This window comes from Emys orbicularis, chromosome 10 (assembly GCF_028017835.1).
Source record: "Emys orbicularis isolate rEmyOrb1 chromosome 10, rEmyOrb1.hap1, whole genome shotgun sequence".
NCBI classification, from domain to species: domain Eukaryota; kingdom Metazoa; phylum Chordata; order Testudines; family Emydidae; genus Emys; species Emys orbicularis.
Window position 1 is genome coordinate 87,444,759 of NC_088692.1, and position 23,591 is coordinate 87,468,349.

The window sequence follows — 23,591 nt, forward strand, 5'->3', positions numbered from 1 at the left end:
CGGGGCCGAGGGCTGGGGGGGGCGCTCTGGGGTCAGGAGGCACGTGGGACTGGGGGGGAGCGGTGGGTTCTGCGGTTGGGGGGGGTGGGGGCTGTAGGGTGTGTGTGGAGGGGGACTGAGGGTTGGGGGGGCTGTGGCTTGGGGGGTGTGGAGGGGGACTGAGGTTGGGGCGGCTGTGGCTTGGGGTGTGTGGAGGGGGACTGAGGTTGGGGGAGCTGTAGGGGTATGGGGGGCTGTGGCTTGGGGTGTGTGGAGGGGGACAGGTTGGGGGAGCTGTAGGGGTATGGAGGGCTGTGGCTTGGGGTGTGTGGAGGGGGACTGAGGTTGGAGGAGCTGTAGGGGTCTGGGGGGCTGTGGCTTGGGGTGTGTGGAGGGGGACTGAGGTTGGGGGGGCTGTGGCTTGGGGTGTGTGGAGGGGGACTGAGGGTTGGGGGGAGCTGTAGGGGTATGGAGGGCTGTGGCTTGGGGTGTGTGGAGGGGGACTGAGGGTTGGGGGGAGCTGTAGGGGTATGGGGGGCTGTGGCTTGGGGTGTGTGGAGGGGGACTGAGGTTGGGGGGAGCTGTGGCTCAGTGTGGAGGGGGACTGAGGGTGGGGGGGTGTGGCTTGGGGTATGGAGGGACTGAGGGTTGGGGGAGCTGTAGGGGTATGGGCGCTGTGGCTCGGGGTGTGAAGGGGGACTGAGAGTTGGGGGAATGGTAGGGGTGGGGGGGCTGTGGGTTCTGCGGTTAGGGTGTGTGTGGGGATAGTTTGGGGGGCTGTAGGGGGTGTGTGGGTGAGGTCGGGTGTGTGGAGGGGGACTGAGGGTTGGGGGGGAGCTGTAAGTGTATGGGGGGCTGTGGCTTGGGGCGTGGAGGAGGACTGAGGGTTGGGGGAGCTGTGGCTCAGGGTGTGTGGAGGGGGACTGAGGGTGGGGGTGTGTGGCTTGGGGTATGGGGGGGCTGTGGCTCAGGGGGTGTGGAAGGATACCCAGAGCTCGAGGGAGATGAGGGTGGGGTGTGGTGCAGGAGGGAGAATGAGGGGAGAAAGGGTGGCGGTTGGAGTCCAAGCCCTATCAGAGGGGGGTTGGGTATGGAGGCCAGCAGAGAATGGTGCATTGGGGGGGGGGGGGGGGGAGAGACAGACATTACTCACTGGATGTATGGGCTGCAGCCCTGGCATGGTCAGGCGCAGCTCTCTATCCCCCTAGCTTGGTGGGGAGCTGTGCAGAGGAGCACAGTCTTGGTGCTGTGAGAGACATAGAAGGGCCTTTTTCTGTGGTTCCCCTAGCCGGAGGGGGTGCATGTGCCTGCTGCATCAGCTTTAGATAGACTGCCCCAGCCCATCCTCATGCTGCCCAAGATGCCTCTTACTGTACCGTCTCATTTCTCTCTCATCCCTGCTGCCCCAGCTTTCTCCATACCACCCCATACACTGAGCCAAGGCAGGAGCACCTGCTAAACACAAAGGTACTATAGTTAAGATACATGGCTCCCACATACATCTACCTGCATGGGACTCTTGTCTGTGCAAGCCACAGAAGCTGCTAGCTCTGAAGGCAGCATTTCAAGACTGAGGTGTCAAACACTGAAAAAAAACACAGGGGAAGAACCTGTTTGTAAATCAAACAAATCCCAAAATGGACAGTGTTCTCTTTAGACGGCTCTGGGTCACTGTGGAGCCACTTCTGTAGTCTAGTCTTACAAATGAAGGATTGTCACAAGGAAAACCTTGCAGTCTTATTTCAAAATGCTTTGTTGATTGTAGTATGTCCTGTTGTCAGATTAAGAGGTGGAGGAGGTCCTAGGGTGCCAATAAGGTATTTCTTTACCTTTTGCCAGGCACATTTCTGAAATGAGGTCCCAAATATGTGTTGGCAAGGCTAACTGTCTGCGTCAAATACTGGCTCCACTGGTATTTAGCTCGTGAAACCCCACACTCACTTGCCTCTGCGTATGAATGGACTTAGGGTGACCAGATGTCCCAATTTTTGGGTCTTTTTCTTATATAGACTCCTATTACCTCCCACCCCCTGTCCCGATTTTTCACATTTGCTGTCTGGTCACCCTAAATGGATTTATCAGGGACAGGGGCCATTTTCACTTGGATCAGTGTGCAACACTCAATCTGGCACTTCATGCCTCAATCACCTGGTGAGATTCCAACTTGCCCATTGGTTAAGCACCTTTTACCATTCATTGAGACTTAAAGCTTCAGTAGACTCTTGTTTTATTTCCCTCCTCCTCTCCCTCCTCTCCCCCCCCCCGAGGTAGGAAGAAGCCCTATTCCCATGGACTAGTTTTAAATGTTCAGCACCAACAAAAATGAGTCTAGTGGTGTTGCCATCTGTTGCCTGGCTGAAGGCTGTTTCAGCCTCAATTTTCGTAGCTTGGAGATGATTTGTGTTGATCAAAGCAAAAGTGTGCTGAGCTCCAGGGCAAGGATGGTCTGTAATAACCACCACATAATGACTTTTAGAGATTATCAATGCACCTCCTAAATGAGTTGCTTGGCTCTCCTGACTGAAGGAAAATTGCAGCAAGACCCAGTTAGGAGGGGACTAGTCTTTCATTAAAGCTCAGGAGGGTTGTTTTTATTCCTGAGCTTCATAGGCTCTGAAATAATATGTATTTAACTAGATTGACCTGGGGAAGGCCACATGTTTAAAGCATAACTTTAAAAGAAACAAAACAAATTCATAGTTAATAAAATTGTCTTGAAGTGGTCAGAACTATTTTTTCTCTCTTTCAAGAGTTTATGTAATGATTATATCACAAGACTAAGAGCCTCTACTCCTGATTTTTTTTTTTTTCCCTGTTTTATGACTTGATCTGACCTTGGAAAAGTCATTTTATTTACCTTTATGGCAGTTTCCACAATAACTAAAGTTATGTACATTTTTTTTAAAAAGTTAATGTTTGTAAAGAATTTTAGGTTTATTGGATGAAGAAGGATACATGAATTGAATTTTATTTTAAAAGTGGCCAAATACCCCCTTCAGACATCGTGAACAAAACTGTCTCTTAGTCTGGGACTTTGTGCAAAGTTTTGTTCTGCAATGAATTTTGATCGCTAAGTTATAAGCCTCTCTAAAGCAGAGTTGCTCATGGAAATAAAATATTTTAGAACCTTAATTAGAGCTGTACCATATAAATATTTTTTTGAAAGAGTACAAATATATTTTCTTTTACCAAGAACTTTGACAAAAGCTATGATGAAAATTGCTTCGTAAAAACTAGGTATTATTATTACTTCCAGATCATATAAGAAAGTACAAACTTCCTTTCTGTACATTTCAATAAAGTTGTTTCAAATGTTTAAAATCAACAAAAAAAATTAACTGCTATGTAAGTGTGATTACATAAAAATTCAGTGAGAAACAAATGAAATTCCTTGAGGTTCCCATCCCTCCCCCCCCCCCCCCCCCCCCCCCGCACTTCCTCTTATTACAAGGATTTCATACGTTTTGAAAAGCAGAGCACAGAGTTTAATTTTTGACAGTTTCTCCCAGCACAGAACAAGGGCCCAAACCTGAAAGAAAGCACACTTTCACAACTGTTAATGCATTTCAGATAACAGAGGAAGCTCTAGCTTTGTAAACAGAAGCTGAATTTTGATGTCATGCCTCAGTATGGTCACTGAAAGGTTTTTATTAGTTTTAAAACAGAAGAAGAAACCAAAGTGAAACCATTTAAAATAGTATAGCCTTAATTAGTTCACTTAAATAATTAAGGGCTCAATAATGGTAAAACACTTCAACTGAAGCAAAATTTAACCCTAATTGAGTTATTTCCTTGTGCATTTTTGTATATACCTATTATATATATATAAAATATGTCAATTCAGATATATTACTTACTGGTGAAGTTTATGGGATCCTATCTTGCAGGGCTTTTAGAGGAACGAAGAAGCATAAATGACCAGAGTCTTCATCTTATAATGGCAGGAAATTGATCTTGTGATCTCTGGGTAATCTTTTGGAAGGTGAAAATACTCCAAAGGGCCTACCAATATGTTCTTGTTTTCCAGCCCCAATTACAGCAAGCAGTTAATACTATAGATATGAGTAAGAATCACAGCAATTAAATATCTAACCCTGTGCTATCGCTGGAGTCCATGTACTTGTCCATTTATTCTGTTTGGTTTTTTTCATTAATCTTAGAGGAACCTACTAGTAGAGTCCTAGCCTAGCAGAGAATACCAAACACTCAGTAGCATGAGAAAAGATCTCCAAATAATTCACACATACCTAGCACAAACCATAGCATCCAGTGAGCTTTGCAAAATGAAGTTTTAAATCACAACATATGTAGGAGGTAGGTCAATCTCATTTTATAGATAAAACTTCTGTGCCTTGATTTACTCAGGTGACTTCCTCATTATACAGTGAGTCAATGACAAAGCTGAGAACAGATCCCGGGAGGCCTGATTTCTAGTCCCATGCTGCAAACACTAAAATGCACTCTCCATTAACGTTTTATAATTCCAAAAAGTATCTGTTTTTTCAGTTACTGCTCTGACCAAATAGAAACATACCCAAGTCTGTGTGGTGGTTCTGTAGACATGGGCTTGTGCTCCTCATTTTACTAGCTAAACACCTCAATAGCTTTGACCAATTAGCTAACTTAACCTGGAGTTTGTCTATTTCTAAAGGAAAAGTCTACAGTACAGGACTGGGAATCTGGAGTACTGCATTCCAAAGTCAACAGGCGGTTTACTTGAGGGTCTGCCTATACAAATGTTTCAGTGCATAATTAGTCTTAATCAATTCAGTTGGACTTCTCATGTAAATAAAGTTATGTTGGTGCTTGAGCATTTGCTGGATTGAGCTCTTGGTGGGGATTTTCTTGTTTATAATATTCCTTTGGAGACCAACTAGTATCTTATCAGTCTCTGCTACAATTGAACAGTGCATTTCCTTCTTCACTTTACTGCTAACATCTTTTCTTCATTCACTGGTAGTGCATGTAGATATGGTAATTGGAATGAAAATAATCCATTTCTGAGCCAAACCCCTTATAGTTAAACAGATGCTATACCTGTGATTTGTACGGAGGGATTGTTAAGGGAGAATAAGCAAAGTGAGAGAAATTTTTATGGGAAATTGTGATAAACATTTTTTACAACCTCTGCAATTATATTTTTAAAATTCTTGATATGATCAATATGGGAAATATACAGACATAAGTAAAAGTCTCTGCATCTTGGACTTAAAAGTTCCAGTGCTTAAAATCGTTTAAAAAAACATTGGATTGTTGGATACTTGTACTAATAACTAGGCACTAGTTAGGTTACATCTGGATCCAAAGTTCAGGGATATTTTGATCTGACATTATTTACCTAAAATTGTGTATTGTAATTTGTTCTATGTGGGTTAGATTATTCCAAAACAATATGAAATATAATTGTTTTTCTAGTGCTGAAACTTCCAGGACTTGATAATATATGGTAGATATTGCACATAACCAATTCCCATTGACTTCAATGGAAGTTGTTTGCAAACACTGGTTGCATAATCAGACTCCTAGTATTCAAAATGACTATTTTTTAAATTATATTTAAAGTAAGAGTGGCTAGTGTATAACAGTGAAACTCAAATGATGGAGCAGCTTGTTCAAAGCAGCAAAACCAAGCTAACAAGAAACTTGCTTTATACCTTTTTTTAGGGAAACAAATGGAAACAGGAATATTCATATACAAAATGACAACTTGATTAGTAATGAATTAGTGGGCTGTTTATGGCATATTCAGTATATGTGCAGAATCATAGATTGAATCGAGAAAGATAAATGTGCATGCCATAGGGGGACCGCATACTAAATCTGAGCGGGGAAAAGGAAATTGTCAGGTTGGGAAACAACTTCCAGAGCAGTCCATGAAAAGAGGTTCTGACAGTAAAGGGGAAAAAATGAAATCCAAATCCATCAGTCAAGAAGTGAGCAATCTCTGATTTAAAGTTTGAGTGTAAGTATATATACAGAAATGACAGGGAGTGTGGCCCTATGTCACTTCTATTCTTGATTCTGCCACAGGCTCTCTGTGTGCTCTTGGGAGAGTCAACTTCTGTGTGCCTCAGTTTTCCCCCTTTGTGAAATGGGGGGAATCTACATGAGAGGAGAGTTGGAAGGCTGAATTCAGTAATGTATGCAAAGCACTTTGAGATCCTTGGATGGAAGGCTGCTTATAAATGCCAAATATTATTATTAAATGTAGCATCATAATAAGTGGTATTTCTCGTTAATGAGAGGAGGTAGCTCAATAAGTGCATTTGGAGTGTCACTCACAGATGATGATCAGGAGTGTTTCCTGCGAAAATGATGCACTACAAGCTAGGTATGTACTTGGCATGACTAAACTGCTACCGTTGCTACAATGCTATTTATGCTTGCGCTAACTCAGTGGTACTCAGACTGAGGCTCGTGAGTCGCAAGTGACTCTTTAATGTGTCTCCTGTTACTCTTTGCAGCACATGATATTAAAATGTGATTTAATTAGTAACCAATCAGGATGATTTGACTATATATATATATATATATATATATATATATATATATATATATATATATATATATATATAAATGAAACAATGAATTCACACTATTGTGGCTCTTGGATAATGATCGCTAATTTGGCTCCTGAACCACTGAGGTCTGTGTATCACTGTCTTAGCTCATAGCATAGATGTAGATCAGATCATCATTTTCATCTTTGGCATTGTTTTTAGTAATATGTGTGCAACTGAATGTGTACATGCCTATATGCAGTGTAGTACCTTATGGTGCAGTGAAAAGGCAGTGAAAGACATACCTAAACCCCTCTGGACAAGGGTGACAGGATTAAGGAAACTCCCCTAGCCTCATTTGCATCAAAGATGGGGTAGGGAGGCATCTCCATTAGCATACAGAATGGAGAACAGAGATTCTAAGGCAAGAACTGCACTGAACTCTGGGACCAGAAAAGCAGGAAAGCACTGCATGATGGGGGATCACTGCTCCAGATGTTAATGAACCCATATCTGCATACCCCCAGCTCAGTAGTTATCAGACCAATTCTAGTAATCCTTTATTGGTATCCAAAATACTGAAGCTGCCTAATTGCATTGTGAGCTCCCTGGAAGGAACTCTGCCCATAGCCAGGAATGAGCAGTTCCTATTGTCTAGCTGAACAAAACAACTTTGGGATACTCCCTTGAGCCATCAATTTACCCATAAACAAATCTAGTGTTCTCCCTTGAACCATTGTTCTTTCCCTACAAAAGCCCCTACCCACACTCAAGTAAGTTCTCTGATGTCTGGATCCCAAATCTGCATCAGTTCCACTGGGACTTATCTTTTCCTGACTGATCATGCTGGGGGCTCTGCCTGTCTCCAGCACTCCGGACCCACAGCTACTAGCACCACCTGGGACTCCTGATAGAGTCAAGCTTCACGGAGTGGTGAGAATCTATCTCTCTCTCGGACATGTGTGATCAGTTATAGTTTTCTAAACCTGACTTTTATAATCAAATTTAAGTTAGTTTTAATATAACTGTTTTATTTGTTTGGCTCCCCATGTATGGTTATTACCTGGCAATAAATAACTTTCATGGTTAAGCCGGTTGCCTCTCTCTCTCTCTCTCTGCAGCAATGCTTCTCATACCTAAGCTAAAGATCCCTGCAGCGCCCAAAAATCCCATGGGGTTTGCTCATCAAGTGCGTTACTACCAGAACAATTGTAACATGAAAGTGGGGATAGGGATGTGCTGAACCTGGGACATATGAGGGTGGCAGCTTGAAAGTGCTGCTCGACCCACCCTGCTCAGGCGTACTCTATTCCGGTGTGGTGCCCAGGGCATATGAGGGTGACAGCTTGGAGGTGCTGCTCGACCCAGCCTACTGACCCAGGCACATATAAGGGGTCAGGTTGGGAGTGCTGATTAACCCGGTCTCGGACACACGGTGTCTGTGTCTGTGTTTGCCTGATTCTGGAGCTGGAAGAACCCAGCCCTGGGAAACCTAGGTCCTGCAGGATAGCTCCACTGGGAGGGAACTTGCAGAAGCGAGGAGTAGAGCTCCCTATGAGAACACAAGTGACAAGCAGTACATTGATAGAATTACAGAACCCCTCTCCCCCAAAGAGTAACCCTAATAAATGAGCGTACCCCAAGGTAATGGGCAAATCTGGTAACACTTGTGAGCACGTGGTTTATAAGTGCAATGTATTCTGATGGTGTTTGGGTACCTATGCCTCCACCTAATGGATGTTCAGCTGTGGAGGTTAACATTCATTTTTCTTTGCGACATGAGCACTGTGCTGGGCTCTGTGTGGAGTGTGAGTGCTTTCTTTATACCATGTCAAACCAGGAGTAAGGAATATACCCTGACTCCAGTGTTTGAATGCTGTTTGGCATGCCTCACATAATAGTGTCTCAGCCTCTGGCCAAGAGAAAAGCCCTCTTTTCTGTTAACTGTTTCTCATTTATGCTGGTCTGGACACACAATACATAGAAGGCATAAAACTATAGTGTAATTATATGTACTACTCAGAATTTCATACTGCTCTCATTACTTGTCTGTAGTGCACAACTGATGCTACTTCTGGCCACAGTACATGGTGTGAGTGAATTGATTTCTGTGGCAAGAGACTAAGTGTTTTTAGTGTAGACTGGGCCTTGTCTTTTCAATTGTACAATATCTCAAACACATTAATGGTGCTTAGAAAATACATAACCTCATGAGAACAAGGGAAGGAATCAAATACCACCAATTTTTTCCAATCTGCCAAAGCAATTGACCAATATCTCATAAATCCCCATAGCCTGTGTGTCAGTTTTTAAACTAAGCCTGAGATTTCATTTTTACATATTTAAATATATGGCAGTCTTTCCTGCAGAAGCTGATTATTCTAAATACATTATAGTATGTGTATTGCAGATTTTACTTAGCAGATGCAAGATATAGTGTGCTTTTTTTGTGCAAAACTCTTCAAAGTATAAACTTAATGAATATTCTTAAAAGTCCCTTTGGCAGTTAAACCCATCTTAACTTAGATGGCAAATATCCAAGTGACTTTGTTCTGAAGTGATCACAGATGAGTGTTTTTTCTATAGCAGTGATCACAGATAATTCATGTAATGACTATAAACACATTTCCGTACAAAGATTAACAAATAATTAAATAGCTTCTTGGTTAGCCAATAGCAGGAGTCCTGGCTTTTACCACATAAAGCATATATTTTTGTAGCTAGCCTCTGATTATTCATACCATTGCTTTACCGGTAGTCCCCCTCTTACTAAGTTGTCACTCCCCAGGATCCACCTGTTTCTGTATAAAACATTAAAGATTGCAATGGTGAAAGAGTAGGAAGTAGTTTAACTGCTATATTTAAATTCAGAGCAGCACCAGACCCTGCCAGAACAACAGATATCAAACCTGCAGACATATCTCCACTGCTATGATGATTAATACCCCCCATAACATATATTTCAAGATCCATGGGTCTTACACATTCCTATGACATGTGTACCTCATCCAATGCATCAAGTGCCCCAACAAAAACTATGCTCTTGAATGAACTCATACAGAAAAATGATAAAATATAAAAACACCCTATTCCCCATGGATGAACACTTTTCACAAAACGAACTCCATATCTGACTTCTCAGTCCTTGTCCTCAAGCCTACACAACAGTTTCAAAAGGCAAGCTGGGAACTTAAATTCATAACTCTGCTGGACACTAAAAATCCTGGACTTAGGGCTTGTCTATACTTACCGCGCTGGTTCGGCGGCAGGCAATCGAACTTCTGGGTTCGATTTATCGCGTCTTGTCTGGACGCGATAAACCGAACCCAGAAGTGCTCGCCGTCGACTGCGGTACTCCTGCTCGGCGCGAGGAGTATGCGGAGTCGACGGGGGAGCCTGTCTGCCGCGTCTGGACCGCGGTAAGTTCGAACTAAGGTACGTCGACTTCAGCTACGTTATTCACGTAGCTGTAGTTGCGTACCTTAGTTCGAATTGGGGGGTTAGTGTAGACCAGGCCTTAGAGACACTGCTTTTCATTACAATGTATAACACACACTGCCGTCTACTAACCTTCCTTTGTCCTGCAAAAGTGTTAAGTGCCCATTTCATTTTAAGTGGTCTACCATGTGTGAACCCCTTCTGCTTAACAATCTGTCCCACCTTGTATTTAGCTGTGACACTGGGGTTACCTTCTGCAGACTTGAGGAAGAGCTCTGTGAAGCTTGCAAGCTTGTCCCTGTCAGCAACAGAAGTTACTCCAAAAAAAGATATTACCCCACCCACCTTGTGTGTGTCTCAGATTTATATATATAATATTTAGTTATTAAATGGGTATTGTAAGGTTAAAATATTTACACAATTCCTTTTTTATTGGTAAGATTAAATGAGAAAAACTTAATAGTAATAGATTTTTAAAGACTACTGCAATCATCTAGTCTGACCTGCGCAACCCAAGCCACGCAACCTCTTCACTTGAGGTGTGCATGCATCTCATGTACCTTCAATCAGAGATTTTTCAGCAGCAGTGCTCATTTGGTCTGGGCATGTGCCTTAGCCTTCTTGATGTTCCATACCGAGGATATATAAGGCTGTGACAGATGGACTGCCCTAAATTCTTTCTCAACCACCTCTCCCTGAGACAAAGCATTTTGTAGTGCTTGCCTGCACAGTTATTCATCTTAGCTAGTCTTTAGTACTTAATTTTAAATGTGTTTTATTCTTTATAGTTTGTGTAGTAAGTGTTTACTTTAGTTTTTGAGGATTCTTTCTCCTTTTGGCTGGGGCTTTGCCTCTCATACACCCTCACCTCCATACAGAGGGGCTGTCTCTAGAGAAGCCTGTTTTTTCTTTGGGCATGTCTAAGTAACCAGGCTTCAAACATTGCCTCCCGTGCTGGGAATCCTTTCCAGTTAGTGATGGCTACTAGCATTGTATCTGCTGCTTCAGGGATATGCACATCCATTTGAAGTGCAAGACCTGTGCAAGCTTCAAGAGTCACTCCAGAAGGGACGGGGAGATAAAACTTCAGCTTTTTGCAATGGAGTGCTCACTTTGTCCTGCTTCAGATCCAGACCCAGAGACCCACCTGGGACATTGGCCTCTGAACGACCATATCACTCTGACAGTGTCTGCAGCTCATTTGCCTTCTAGGTCTTTGAGAGACAGACTTTCAAGTGAAATGAGGAAAGTCTCTTGCTAGATCTTCTCAGAGACACCATATTCTTAAGACACCTGCTTAAAGGAGACCCCACGTCCCTTAAAGGGTTCTCCAAGTGAAAGCCTTCATCAAAGTCACGCAGTGCTGAAGCCCTTGGTACCTCTGAAGCCTGAATGAGGTGCTTCTGAAACACTTGGTACCACCCTCATCTGCTGCTGCCTCTTCACTACCGAGAGCATCAGTACAGCAAGAGGCAGAGCATCCCATGCATCCCTTGGTACTGCATGCTTCAGTGTTTAGGACTCATCAAATGTCTGTGCAGATTTACACAGTACCACAGGACCTATTTTTCTCCAATGAACCTGAGTCGTCTTTGCTGAGCTCAAGACTCCTGGTACCAAAACCTGAGTTACCCCTAGTATCTCATCTTTCACCCGTATTGCCTGCCTCGGAAGTGATTCGGTCTGACATACAGCCAAATACTCCTCCTTTGGGTGCTCTGTTGGAATACAAAGAAGAGAGTTCTTCAGACTCTCTCTAATCTCAGTACAGGGCTACACTGACTGACTGCCGACCGACCTTTGATTACGAAGCACCTGGAACATCAAAAGACACTTCCAGGCTTTTACTACCACGACCTGCCAATCATCCTCCCTGGTATAACTAGTACTGGCTGTCTCCCCTATTCCCCTACTGTCCTCCCTAGTGGGCATACTCAGCTGCCTACCGACAAGAGTTTTTTAGGGTACCAACTACTCATGTGGACTGGACCAGACAGCACACTCCAGTTCTCTCTGTCCCACCACATCATTCTTCTCTACAGGAGGGGACATTTGAAAAACAAGAAAGAAGAGCTGATGAGGGGACAACTCATCAGACTAATATAGCCTCATCTTCCCCAGATGAGGCTGTCATGCCCCTACCAACTCATGTGGACAACTTCAAGCCATTTCAGGAGTTGATGAAAAGAGTGGCAGATGCTCTCAAGATTCCATTAGAAGTAGTTCCAGAGACCAGCATAAATTGCCTGATATTGTACGTACACCATTGTCAGCATGGGTGGCCTTGCTTATAAATGAGGTGCTCTTAGAACCTGCCAAAATGATCTGGCAGAGTCCTGCTATTGCTCCCCACTTCTGACAGCTAAAAGAGCAGATAAAATATATTATGTTCTACTAGGGGTTTGGAAGTTTTAGTTTTTTGTCCTGCCCCTAATTCCTTGGTCATGGATACTGTGAATGAACATAGTAGGCAAAAGCATTGAAAGGTATCCCCACGTGATAAAGACCAGAACCACTTAAAGCTTTTTGGCCATAAAAGTTATTTATCTGCAACCCTGTAATACCAGATAGACAATTATCAGGTGATTCTGGCAAAATACAACCACATCAATTGCACAAAATATCTTCGCTAATATGGCTGCTTGCTCCATTTCCATAGCTGTAGTTAGGTGTAAAGTCTCATGACTCTAGTCCTCAGGATTTCCCCAAGAAGTCCAAAGCACAGTAGAGGACCTTCCCTTTGTTGGTTTGAAATTGTTTAGTGATTCCACAGACAACTCTGCATTTTCTGAAGGACTCCTGGGTGACCCTTCTTTTATTGGGCATATATACACCTGTGAATAAAAAGAGATTTAGTCTGTCTCAGACAGCACAGAGATCACGTCCATCCCAGTTATCCACCTAATGTAGGTCGTTGGAGCCACATAAAAACAAACAAACCCAGGATGCAGAAGGGAGAGTTCGCAACTATTTCTGCTACTCTGATGCAGCAGTCAGCTGCGAAATGCTCATACTCACATGAACCAGATCTGATGCTTTACCATCCTGCCCCTTCTGTCCGCCCACCTTTTGGGGATTGTCTTCCCATTTTCACATTGAATGGGAGCAGCTTATCACTGACAGATGGATTTTGGAGGCTATAACATCAGGGTACTCCATATTGCCCTCTTCCCCTCTTCCCCATTTTTTTTCAGGAATCCATCTCATGGACCTCTTCTGAACCAAGAGGTTTTATCCTTTTGCATTGGAGTTGTGGAACTACTTCCCACTCAGTACAGGGGAAGAGGATTTTAATCCAAGTACTTGGTTTCTAAAAAGAAGGCTGGGTGGAGACCGATTCCAGAATTAAGAGTGCTAAATACTTTTGTCAAAGTACAGAAATTCAAGATGTTGACACTTGGAGCTATCATTCCACTCCTGGATTTGGGGAACTATTTTGTGACCCTCAACCTTCAAGAGGCGTATTTTCATGTCAATACGCTCTTCTCCCAAAAGGTTCTAACGCTTTGGGATAGGTCAGGACAGTAACCAATATCGAGTCCTTCCCTTTGGACTGTCTACCACCCTCAAAATGTTCACAAAAGTTATGGTAATAAGCACTGTATAGCTTCACCAGTGGTGGGTAATTGTCTTCCCTTATCTCAACGATTGGCTTCTCAAGGCCATTCCTATACCAAAGTCAGAATCAGAACTGCTGTAACCTGGGCCATGGCTCTATTTAACAGGCTTGGTCTTCAGCTCAACACCGTGAAGTCCCTTCCTCTTACCTGTGCAAAGGGTAGAGTTCCTAGGGCCCACTCTCAATGCCACATGACAGATCAGAGGACAGATTCCTCACTTCTCACACTTAATTGCACAAATTCAATTGGGCCATCAGGTCCCTGCCAGATTGTATATGCAACTCCTTGGGCACATAGCAGCATGTACTTCGTCACACTACACTAAAAAAGTGTCAATGTCCATGCAAAAACTTTCCAGATGGGTTTCCGTCTATATCCTCTCTTGCTATACAGCCACTAACATACTATGCCCACCTAGGGTTCTAGTTCTGGTATAGTTTTACCAGACCTCAGTCCATGTCCACTATTCCTATTGTAGAGATTTGCCAGGGTGCTACATGGGCTTCAATCCACACTTTCTCAAGACAATTCTGTAGTTGATGCTTCTCAGGTAGATGCTGCTTTTGGCTCTGCAGTTTAATAGTCCTAAATCAAGTTCCAATCTCCCACCTCCTTCAGGTGATACTGCTTGGGAGTCACCTCAAGTGGAGCACCCATAGGGACACTACTCGAAGGAGAGGTTACTTACCTTGTACAGTAATGAGTTCTTTGAGATGTGTCCCCCGATGGGTGTTCCACTATCCGCCCCCCTTCCCCGCTGCTTCAGAGCCTCATCTCCTTGTGGCTTTACAGTGGAGAAAGTGCGGCCCATCCATCACAGTCCTATATATCCTCAGCATGGGTCACGAGAATGGCTGAGGGCACACTCGTGGACTGAACAAGCATTGGTGATGAAAATCTCCGATTGAATGCACATGGTCACCTCAAGTAGACCAACCATAGCAGGACACATCTCAAAAAACTTGTTACTGTACAAGGTAAGTAACCTGTCCTCTGAACAATAGCATGTCTTTTAGAAAGTTATTTGGGCTTGGTATAAAGATTTAAAGTGATGGAGACTGTGTGACTTTTCATGATCTAATTTGCTTTTCACCATTTATTTTGCATTTGATTCAGCCTGGGTAAAGGAAATAGATGGGCCCGTTTCATTCTTCAGAGTCCTCTGCCCAACGTTGTTGTGTGGGGTGTCCCAGAAGGGCACATAGGCGTGGGAACCAGGGATGTGGGGGATGCTGCAGCACCCTGCGGTCCTGGCTGCCGGCGTCAGCTGGGGTGGGAGGGAGTGGACAGTGGTAAGGGGGCTGGCTTTCAGCACTCCCACTATTAAAAATGTTCCAGCACCACTGGAAGGGCAGAGGGATATTTACAGTTTAAAAGAATTATGAATCCATTTGTATTCCTGTTGTGCTGAGCCCTTTTAGAAAGAAAATGTTTATTCTGTGTAAAATGTGTAAACACTTAGTCAAAAAGCCAACCTGGGTTCGGTTAAACCAGTGTAAATCTTGAGTAACTCATTGATGCCAGTGTAACTGAGGGCAGAATTTGGTCTAGTATCTGTGTAAATAAAACTCCTCCCTCACATTGAGTAAAATCCATACAGCTCAGCAGATGAAATTGCTAAAACCTGCTTGGAGAACTGCATTTCCTCAAGACCAAAAGGCAGTATTGAATTGTGTATCTGACATAGGTAAAAGATTTGAGATTAAACATAGATTAGAGAGGCACAATTTGATATACCAGAAGTCGATGAGTGTGTCCTCAACCTAGTGGGAAAAGAAAACTGTCTGATTTCTTTGGAATCTCAAAAAGTCTTTGATAAAGTTCCTCAAAAGTTATTGCATAAACCAAGGCATGAGATGGTAGAATAAAATAATGGCTGAGAGACACAAAAAATAGACAATTTTCAACGTGACCAAAGGTTAAGAAGGGGCTATACCAAGATTCCAAATCAAGAACTGATGATATATTTGTCATTAATCTGGGAAATGTGGTGAAACAGTAAGGTAGTAATTTGACGATTATGTAAAAGTAAGTTTCTAGAGGAAGACTGCTTTTTGTGAATTATTTAACTCTTACTAAAGAAGACTGAGGAACTTCAGAGAGAATTAAAAGCTAAGCATATGAGTAACAAAATAGATGAAATTCATAGATCCTCTTTAAAGCCCAATCCCAGTCGTCTTGAGGTCAATGGACAAAACTCATTTTCTGTGACCATTTGTCTTACTAAAGCTTGGTCACTCAGATTCTTGCAGAAGGCCAAAACATAAGGCTCATGAGAATAGCCGAAGCAAAAGGAGCTTTAATAGTTAACTAACATTTAAAATCTGGACAATGTTTAGGAATATTTGCCCAGCTCCATTCATTTGGAAAAAGAAGCACAATTTAATTTTCATACTGATTAGTTCTTGATCTAGTAAAGCAGGGTCTTTAAAGGAGCAGAGTATAATCGTCACCTTCCCTCAAAATAACAAGAAACACGGCCTTCTGTAGAGAGGCATTTACTGTACTCCACTTGCTGCACTGTAAGTAGTGAAGATAAAAGTGAGGACCGTTCTTGGGCAGGGGACTACAGGAGGAATGTGATTCACAGGATTCAGCTAGTACTATAATTACTAGTGCAGCTGCTGAAGTAACTCCGGCCAGTACTCAATAAAATCTGTGCTGTGTTCATTACTCTTTCACTTATAGTACAGGCGAGTCATCTTACGCTGGGGTTACGTTCCGCTGTCAGCGCATAAAGCGAAAATCGCGTATAGTCAAAATTACATTGAGGGTAATGGCGGGCGGAATCGCCCACACTACAGGTACAGTATTTAAATTGTTGTTTTTCTCTTTTTGTTTTTGTTTTTGCCAACTGCGCAAAGCTGAATTTGCGCATGTTAAATGCGCGTAAGATGAGACTCGCCTGTATAAGCCATAACGATGGGAGCAGAGATAGTGTAATGTTTTGTTCTAATTGCCAACTTCAGACATGGCTTAAGCAGGTACAGTTCCCTTTGCACCAGATGTGAATTTGGCACCAAAACCTTACAGGACTTTTTCAGATGTTTATACTGGAATAGGACTATGTGATTAAAATCAAATCTTCTGAAATGCAGTATCACCAAGGCATTAGTCTGTCTCTCATTAATAATATATGCCACTTTGTCTTCAAAACTTACTCTTCCAACACACCTGTGACATGTAAGTAAAATTCCATTCTTTTAATCCTTTGTGGAAGTGACTAGCTCAAGGTCATACAGTGGGTTAGTGTCAGAGGCTGGGGTTGAATTCAGGAATTCTTAGATTTTAAGGCCAGAAGGGATTTCTAATATCTAGCCTGAACACCTACATAACATGGACAATAAATTCACCCATGTAGTAAGGGGAATTGTTCTCCCCTGACTGCCAGTCTTGTGTACAGACCAGTAGAGAAGGACCCTGCCCCTCTCATTTCATTCATTCCCTTCCAAGGATCTCGTGTTTCAGTTTTACTATTAATAACATTTTTACTCTTCCAACTTTGGGTTTCTTCAGGTCTTTGTTTTGATAGAAGGGAAGATATTACATTACAGCTATTCACTCTTCTCTCATATGGGGAAATGTGGGTTTTTATATATCTGTTCTTGCTTAGTAGACTGAGCAAAGGCTTTGGGGGGTTGCTTTGAGAAAGAGGTATTCTAAATGGAGGATCAGTTATAGAATCCATCATGAGCTAACTGAACCACATGTACTGACTCAGCTCCCATTCAAGTCCATGGCAAAACTCTCATTGACTTCAGTCAGAACAAGAGTGTGGGTCCTAGAGCAAAGGTCCTAGAAATGCGGCTCCAATGTAGTGTGTCATGATTCTGCTTAAGAAAATCTCTCAAACTCTTTGTGCTTCATTATAAGAAGGGCGGTGATGAGCTATTACGCTAATCTGAAACTACGACATGTCTGAGTATTGTTTGTACTTACATTTGGAGCCTGCCTTAATTGCACCAAGTTGTGCATTCTGCATCTTTTCTTTGTCACTGGTACAGTTGGAATCACATTCTTTGCACAGAATGACCAGCCTGGATCAACTGAAACATCAATTCTTCAAGTACTATCCATGTGGATCCCATTCACGGTGCATGTGTGGTCAGGAAACTTTAGTGTCTGTTGGGGCCCCATATGCACCCTGTGTGTCCTCATGCCCCCGCTATCTGAGGGCATGAAAAGGAGAAGAGTAGAGCTGGTCAAAATTTTCATATGATTTTTTAATTTAAAAGATTTTGAAAAATGCCAATGTTTCCACAAAATGCATATTTTCCAAAATTTATATTTTTTTAAAATAAAATTCCACATGAGAAAAAAATCTTTCATTTTTCTTTTTTTCCTCTTCCCTTCCCCTTTTCAAGGAAAGAAGTGGATGAGAGGGAGGTCTTTTAACTGAATATTTTCAATAAAAAGTTAAAAAAAAAATCCAATAAGTGAAAAATAATTCCATCTTGAAGCCTGCAGAGCAAAAATAATTCCCAACTCTTTTGTGAAACTCATTTTCCAGCTATCTCGAACATGCAGACCCAAACACTTCTCTTAGCTTTCTGGCAGAGTGTCAGGATGCAATGGTTGTTCCTCTGAAATAGTTTTCTCAAAAAACCCCACAATGGTTAGATTTTAGTTCTAGGAGTGTAGTAGGGTTAGAATAGTTGTTTTAATATTTCTACTCTGTTGGCCATTTTTTCTCTCGTCACCCAATCTTTTGGTTGATGCAAAGACTTTCGGGCTTAAACCTTGCCTCTGTGATGACAGCCTGATGTCAGTCACTGATGACCTCACAAAGTGCAGCTTCTATTTTGGAAAAAGTCATGTCCCTAGAGATGTTTGCTGAGCCTTTTCCAACAGGACCGATTGAGCCAGAGACAACTGTTTGAAGCTCCTTCTCCTGTAGCAATCACATTGTAAACAGTTTTCACAAGGCCTGTGAGTAGGGCAGTAATATGTCATCCATTTTATGGATAGGATATTGAGGAACGAGAGGTTGAATGACTTGACGAACATCATACAGAAGCCAGGGACAGAGCGGGGAATGGAGCCCAAGAATCTTAACTTCCTGCTCTGCTAAGTAGAATGTCTCCCGCGATAATATTGAATCTTACAAATAAATTTGCATGCTAGCTGATTTTACTTATTTTGTGAACATGTGGTTTTATTTCCATTGACTATATTACATGTCATCTCCCATCTGAATGCTTGTTTATTAAGTAAATGCAGCCACTTTTTCAGATGATTAGGAAGAAAACAACTAAAGAGAGGAGCTATTTGTATAGACAAACTGAAATCCTGACTAACTAGTGCTAAAACATGAAGATAGTTTCTAGCTGAAGCAAGGGAATCCATGAAAAAAGTACAAGCTGTAGCCAAGAGGTTGCTGCTAAAAACAGACTGAAGAATGAAAAACATAATGAAGAGCTGAAAAAAAGGTGAGAAGATAGTAGGTATTGAGAGAGAAATACAGGAGAAGCAATTCATTCTAGTTAGAATCTGACACGGCAGGCTCCAGTGTGTCTGCAACATTAATGTCATAGTGGTGGAAGCAGAATATTATCTAGGGCAGAGGTGGGCAAACTACGGCCCGCGGGCCACATCCGGCCCATAGGACAGTCCTGTCCGGCCCTTGAGCTCCCAGCCGGGAAGCCTAGCCCCCGGCCCCTCCCCTGCTGTCCCCCCGCAGCCTCAGCTCGCTGTGCCACCAGTGCTCTGGGCAGCGGGACTGTGGGCTCCTGCCGGGTAATGCAGCTGTGAGAGCCGCCGGCCTGCCCCAGTGCTCTAGACTGTGCAGCGGCGTGGCTGGCTCCGGCCGGGCGGCGCGGCTGCCAGTCCTGGTGCTCTGAGTGGCATGGTAAGGGAGTGGGGGGGTTGGATAAGGGGCAGAGGGTCCCGGGGGTGGACAGGGAGCAGGGGGTGGTTGGATGGGGGGGGGGATGTCAGGGGACGGGGAACAGGGAGGGTTGGATAGGCATGGGAGTCCCGGTGGGCCTGTCAGGGGACGGGGGTGTGGATAGGGGTCGGGGCAGTCAGGGGACAGAGAGCAGGGGGGGTTGGATGTGTCGGTGGTTCTGAGGGGGGCAGTCAGGGGGCAGGAAGTGGGAGGGGGCGGATAGGGGGTGGGGGCCAGGCTGTTTGGGGAGGCACAGCCTTCCCTACCCGGCCCTCCATACAGTTTCGGAACCCCGATGTGGCCCTCAGGCCAAAAAGTTTGCTCACCCTGATCTAGGGATAAATATAGTGGGCTAATGCCAAAGAGGAATGAGCATATGCCAACCCCCCCTGCTGCTCTCACTGAAGTTAATGGGAGTTTTTCTATTGGCTTCATCAGGAGCAGACATAGGTCCCAACTCTTTAGAAATCATGTAACTATAATTCAGATTTCACAGTAAAGGTAAAGAATGCTTGGTTAGACGTGTTTCCTGGTTGTTTATAGGCCAGATCTATAGCAGTCAGATCTAGCTCACATCTTTGATTAAGCTGTATTACACTAAAAGTGTTTGAGGACCCTAAGAGAGCTGGGTTCTTAGGTGCACCTCCCCCTCCACTGTGGGTAGGGAAGATCTAATGTGCAGCAAGACGGGGAGTCTTACAAGGTACCCACACCCTGCATACCATAAAGCTGTGTTTCACAAGTGTTCCAAGTGTACTAGTGCAGAGACCGCTTTAGGCAGGAGGGAAGGACTTAATTCTGAGCAGTCACAGGTGGTACGGTAGCTTAAGACTGCAGCAGAGACCACTGGGGAAAGGATTCGGATGTCTGTGGAATTCCCCATTTACTCAGGCTGTGTGTGAAGACCTTGATTTGTAACATTTGCTCTATATACATCACTCTGGGGGAAAGTACCACAGAAATGTTTTGTTTACAAGGTCATAATTGGACAATTATTTTATTTGGTCACATTTATAAAGCATGTATCCAGTGCGCTGGGTGTTGTACAAAAATGTTTAAAAACAACTGAAGTATCTCTGAGTGATATAAACTGGAAAAAATCCAGGATGTATTTTTACTGTGTAGGAATATATTGAAGCGGAGGTGATTTACCTGCTTGTTTTTTTTCTAGGTAAATGTATTGCATTGTAAAGTTGTCTCGTAAATGTCACATTCCACCCCCCACCCTCCCATGGCTTAAGTGGGAGTTAAGTGGAACATAAGTCTTTTGCTAGACTTCAGCACAGGGGTGAATTTCATAAGACCATTGTGAGCTCCCTTTTCTTATTCTTCTGTTTCCTTAAGGCAAGTCTGCTGGGTTAGCAAAGTGGTAACAGCGCGTACGCTACTCAGTTTGATACAGAGCCAGGCTTTATTCTGGAGTGGTTGGTCTTGCAACATCCATACCCAAAAGATTCTCTTGGTAAGTAATTTCAGACAAAGAGATTTAATGCAGTGCTCAATTGTAGTACTGTCCAAGTCAAAGGTAAAACTGTCGTCATCTTCAATGAGTGTGATTGGGCCCTTCATCTAGACCAAAGTCATGCGTATGATTTGTGTAGCTGGTTTTAAGAAAATCCAGTCTCTGACGTATATCTGGGTTACAAAGTCAAAATAAAATGTTCACAACAAAAATGTATTTATGTAATGGCCTTAAGAGAAGTCCCAAAGGGTGTCTTGCAGTTAAAAAGCAAAACTGTCTTTAGCTTTAAGAATGAGGATGGCTCCAGAATTCAACTGGAAGCCGATTCAACCATCATGCAACAAATTATTGAAAGCTCTTGCTGCCATTATTTCGATAGTGTGTTTAGTGCATCCCGCCTAATCAGGAGAGTCAGACCTCAGTGAAGAAGTAGGGACGTGATGAAAGAAGCTATATCTTGCTAATACAGAGGGCTTTGTAACTGAATAAGAAAACTTGCAAAAGAATCAATACAAAATTTTATTGGAAGCCAGTGAAAGACTTTTAAAACAGGGGCAATGTGCTGAAACAACTCAGTCAGAGCTGCAGACAGTTCTGTCCTGTTAGTACTGTAGCCTGTGAATAAAGATATGAAATAATCAAGCTTTGAAGCAACAATAGTATTAACCAGCAGTTGAACCTGCTGAATGGGGGTATCCATCTTGTAGTTTCAAAGATGCTAGTCCGAAGCTCTCGTGACAGAGGTAAGACACTTACCAAACATACACAAGGTCCGTGTAGCACCCAGGCTTTCTACAAAGGATGTGGTAAAAGGGAATTATTGAAATGGTTGCCAAGAGAAGGAGCAAATACCTAAGAGTGGCTGACAGTTGGTTTTGCCTTAATTCAGTATCCTAGTTTTGTCACATGCAAGACTGATCATCGTGAAGGAGGTTGGTCAGGACTGGGACAGCACTGTGGTAGATCTGTGTCAAATTGGGAGTCACTCACAACAATGGAGATCCAGGTCCTACTGCTGAATGATAAACCTCAAAGGGAACATAAAGACACCGAAGAGTAAGTGTCTCAGAATGGCTCATTGAGGCATGAAAGTACACAGGCCAAATGGCTGGGATCCAAACTCTCCCATCAGCAGCATCACAGATTGTTGTGACAGGTCAGAGTCAAGGAGTGGCAAGGTTGTGCTCAGCAGAGCCGCACAATGGCTTGTTATCAAATTAAAAGAATACCAGGGTGGACATTGCCATGTGATTGTAGAAAGGTCCAAACAGACAGAGACCTTCACTCTATTTATTAAATCATTACCCATGGCAAGTACAGTTGTTCTGCTGTAGTCCAATCCCTGGAAAATGAAAAGGAGGAATATTATTATATCTTGTCCCTTTAGACCTGAAAAACCAGAACCCAGAATTGAATTTTGGATGTTAAATACAGAATTTTAAATATTCAAAAAGGCTTTGTCACTTGCTAAGCCTAAAGAAAATATAACCAAAAAAGAAAGACACATCAACAAGTTGATCTGACTCTTCATATGTATTTCCTAACATAAATGTAGTACTTTACTTGGGATTTTCCCCAATAAAGATCCTTTGCACTTGTTTCAATTTAAATTTATATTAGTGAAGGTCTGACTACTTTTACTTCAAAGAAATGCTATGACAAAATTTTGGAAACTGACCAAGTCAAATCCCTTTTACAGACCATTCACAGCATGCCTTCACCTATGCAGCATGCAAATAAGACACCAGCATTGCACAATCACAATTTGAAATTCATTGCTTACCTAGCTACAAATTGGGCTTAATTAGGCATGCAAAACACAGTGTTGCACACATAATAATGATACAGAGTTTTGATAAGTTAGCCCTTTGTGTTTATAGTGTCAGTTTCTGGATCAGACTTTTTAGATAACAGCTCTTCAGAATATCTGCATTTACTCAGCATTCAGTACGCACTCTGAGTGAAACTTAATACGCAAACTTTTACACTGCAGTGTCTGCTTGGATATAAGCTAGAGAAATGTTCAGAGGCTCAAAAATATCCTTGCTGCTTTTATGCTGCATTGCTCTGACTTTGAAAATTCTCAGAGGTTACAACAGCCTGTGTATTTTTAAAAGCCAAACAGTAAAAAAGGAATTGAATGAAACACATTCCCCATCCTTTCCTCTGTAGTCTATGAATATCACATTAGACATTCTGGAAATAAGCTGTAATAATATTTTGATCTGATGTCTTCATTACAGATAATTTTCCTGTTTTTACTGAACTCTTTAAAATATCTTCTCTCCCAGTTCTTGTTATACATATTTGGGTTCTTTACACCTTAATTATGGGACTGAAGGTCTAAAACTAAAATAATGGAAATATATAAAGAATGGATGTTCATAATTTATTAAAATACAGTCTTAAAAGTTCTTCTGGTAGTTTGTTTAGTTCTAGAAATCATGCAAAGTTAGGGGAAATGTTGCATGCATCCTCATCTTTAAACACCTAAATACCTTTGAAAATCTGGCCCTCTGTGTTTAAAACAGAACCATTCGTTTTTTCCTCTCCCCCCTCTAAACATATAATAATCCTAGCAGAGTAAACAGACTGTGTACAGGGGTGCTCTAAAAGTGTTGGGAGACGGAACGCTCCCTTACAGGCGATGGAGTGCTACAGCCTCTAGGCTATGGTGGTTTCCACGGCTGATGCTCCATGGGGAG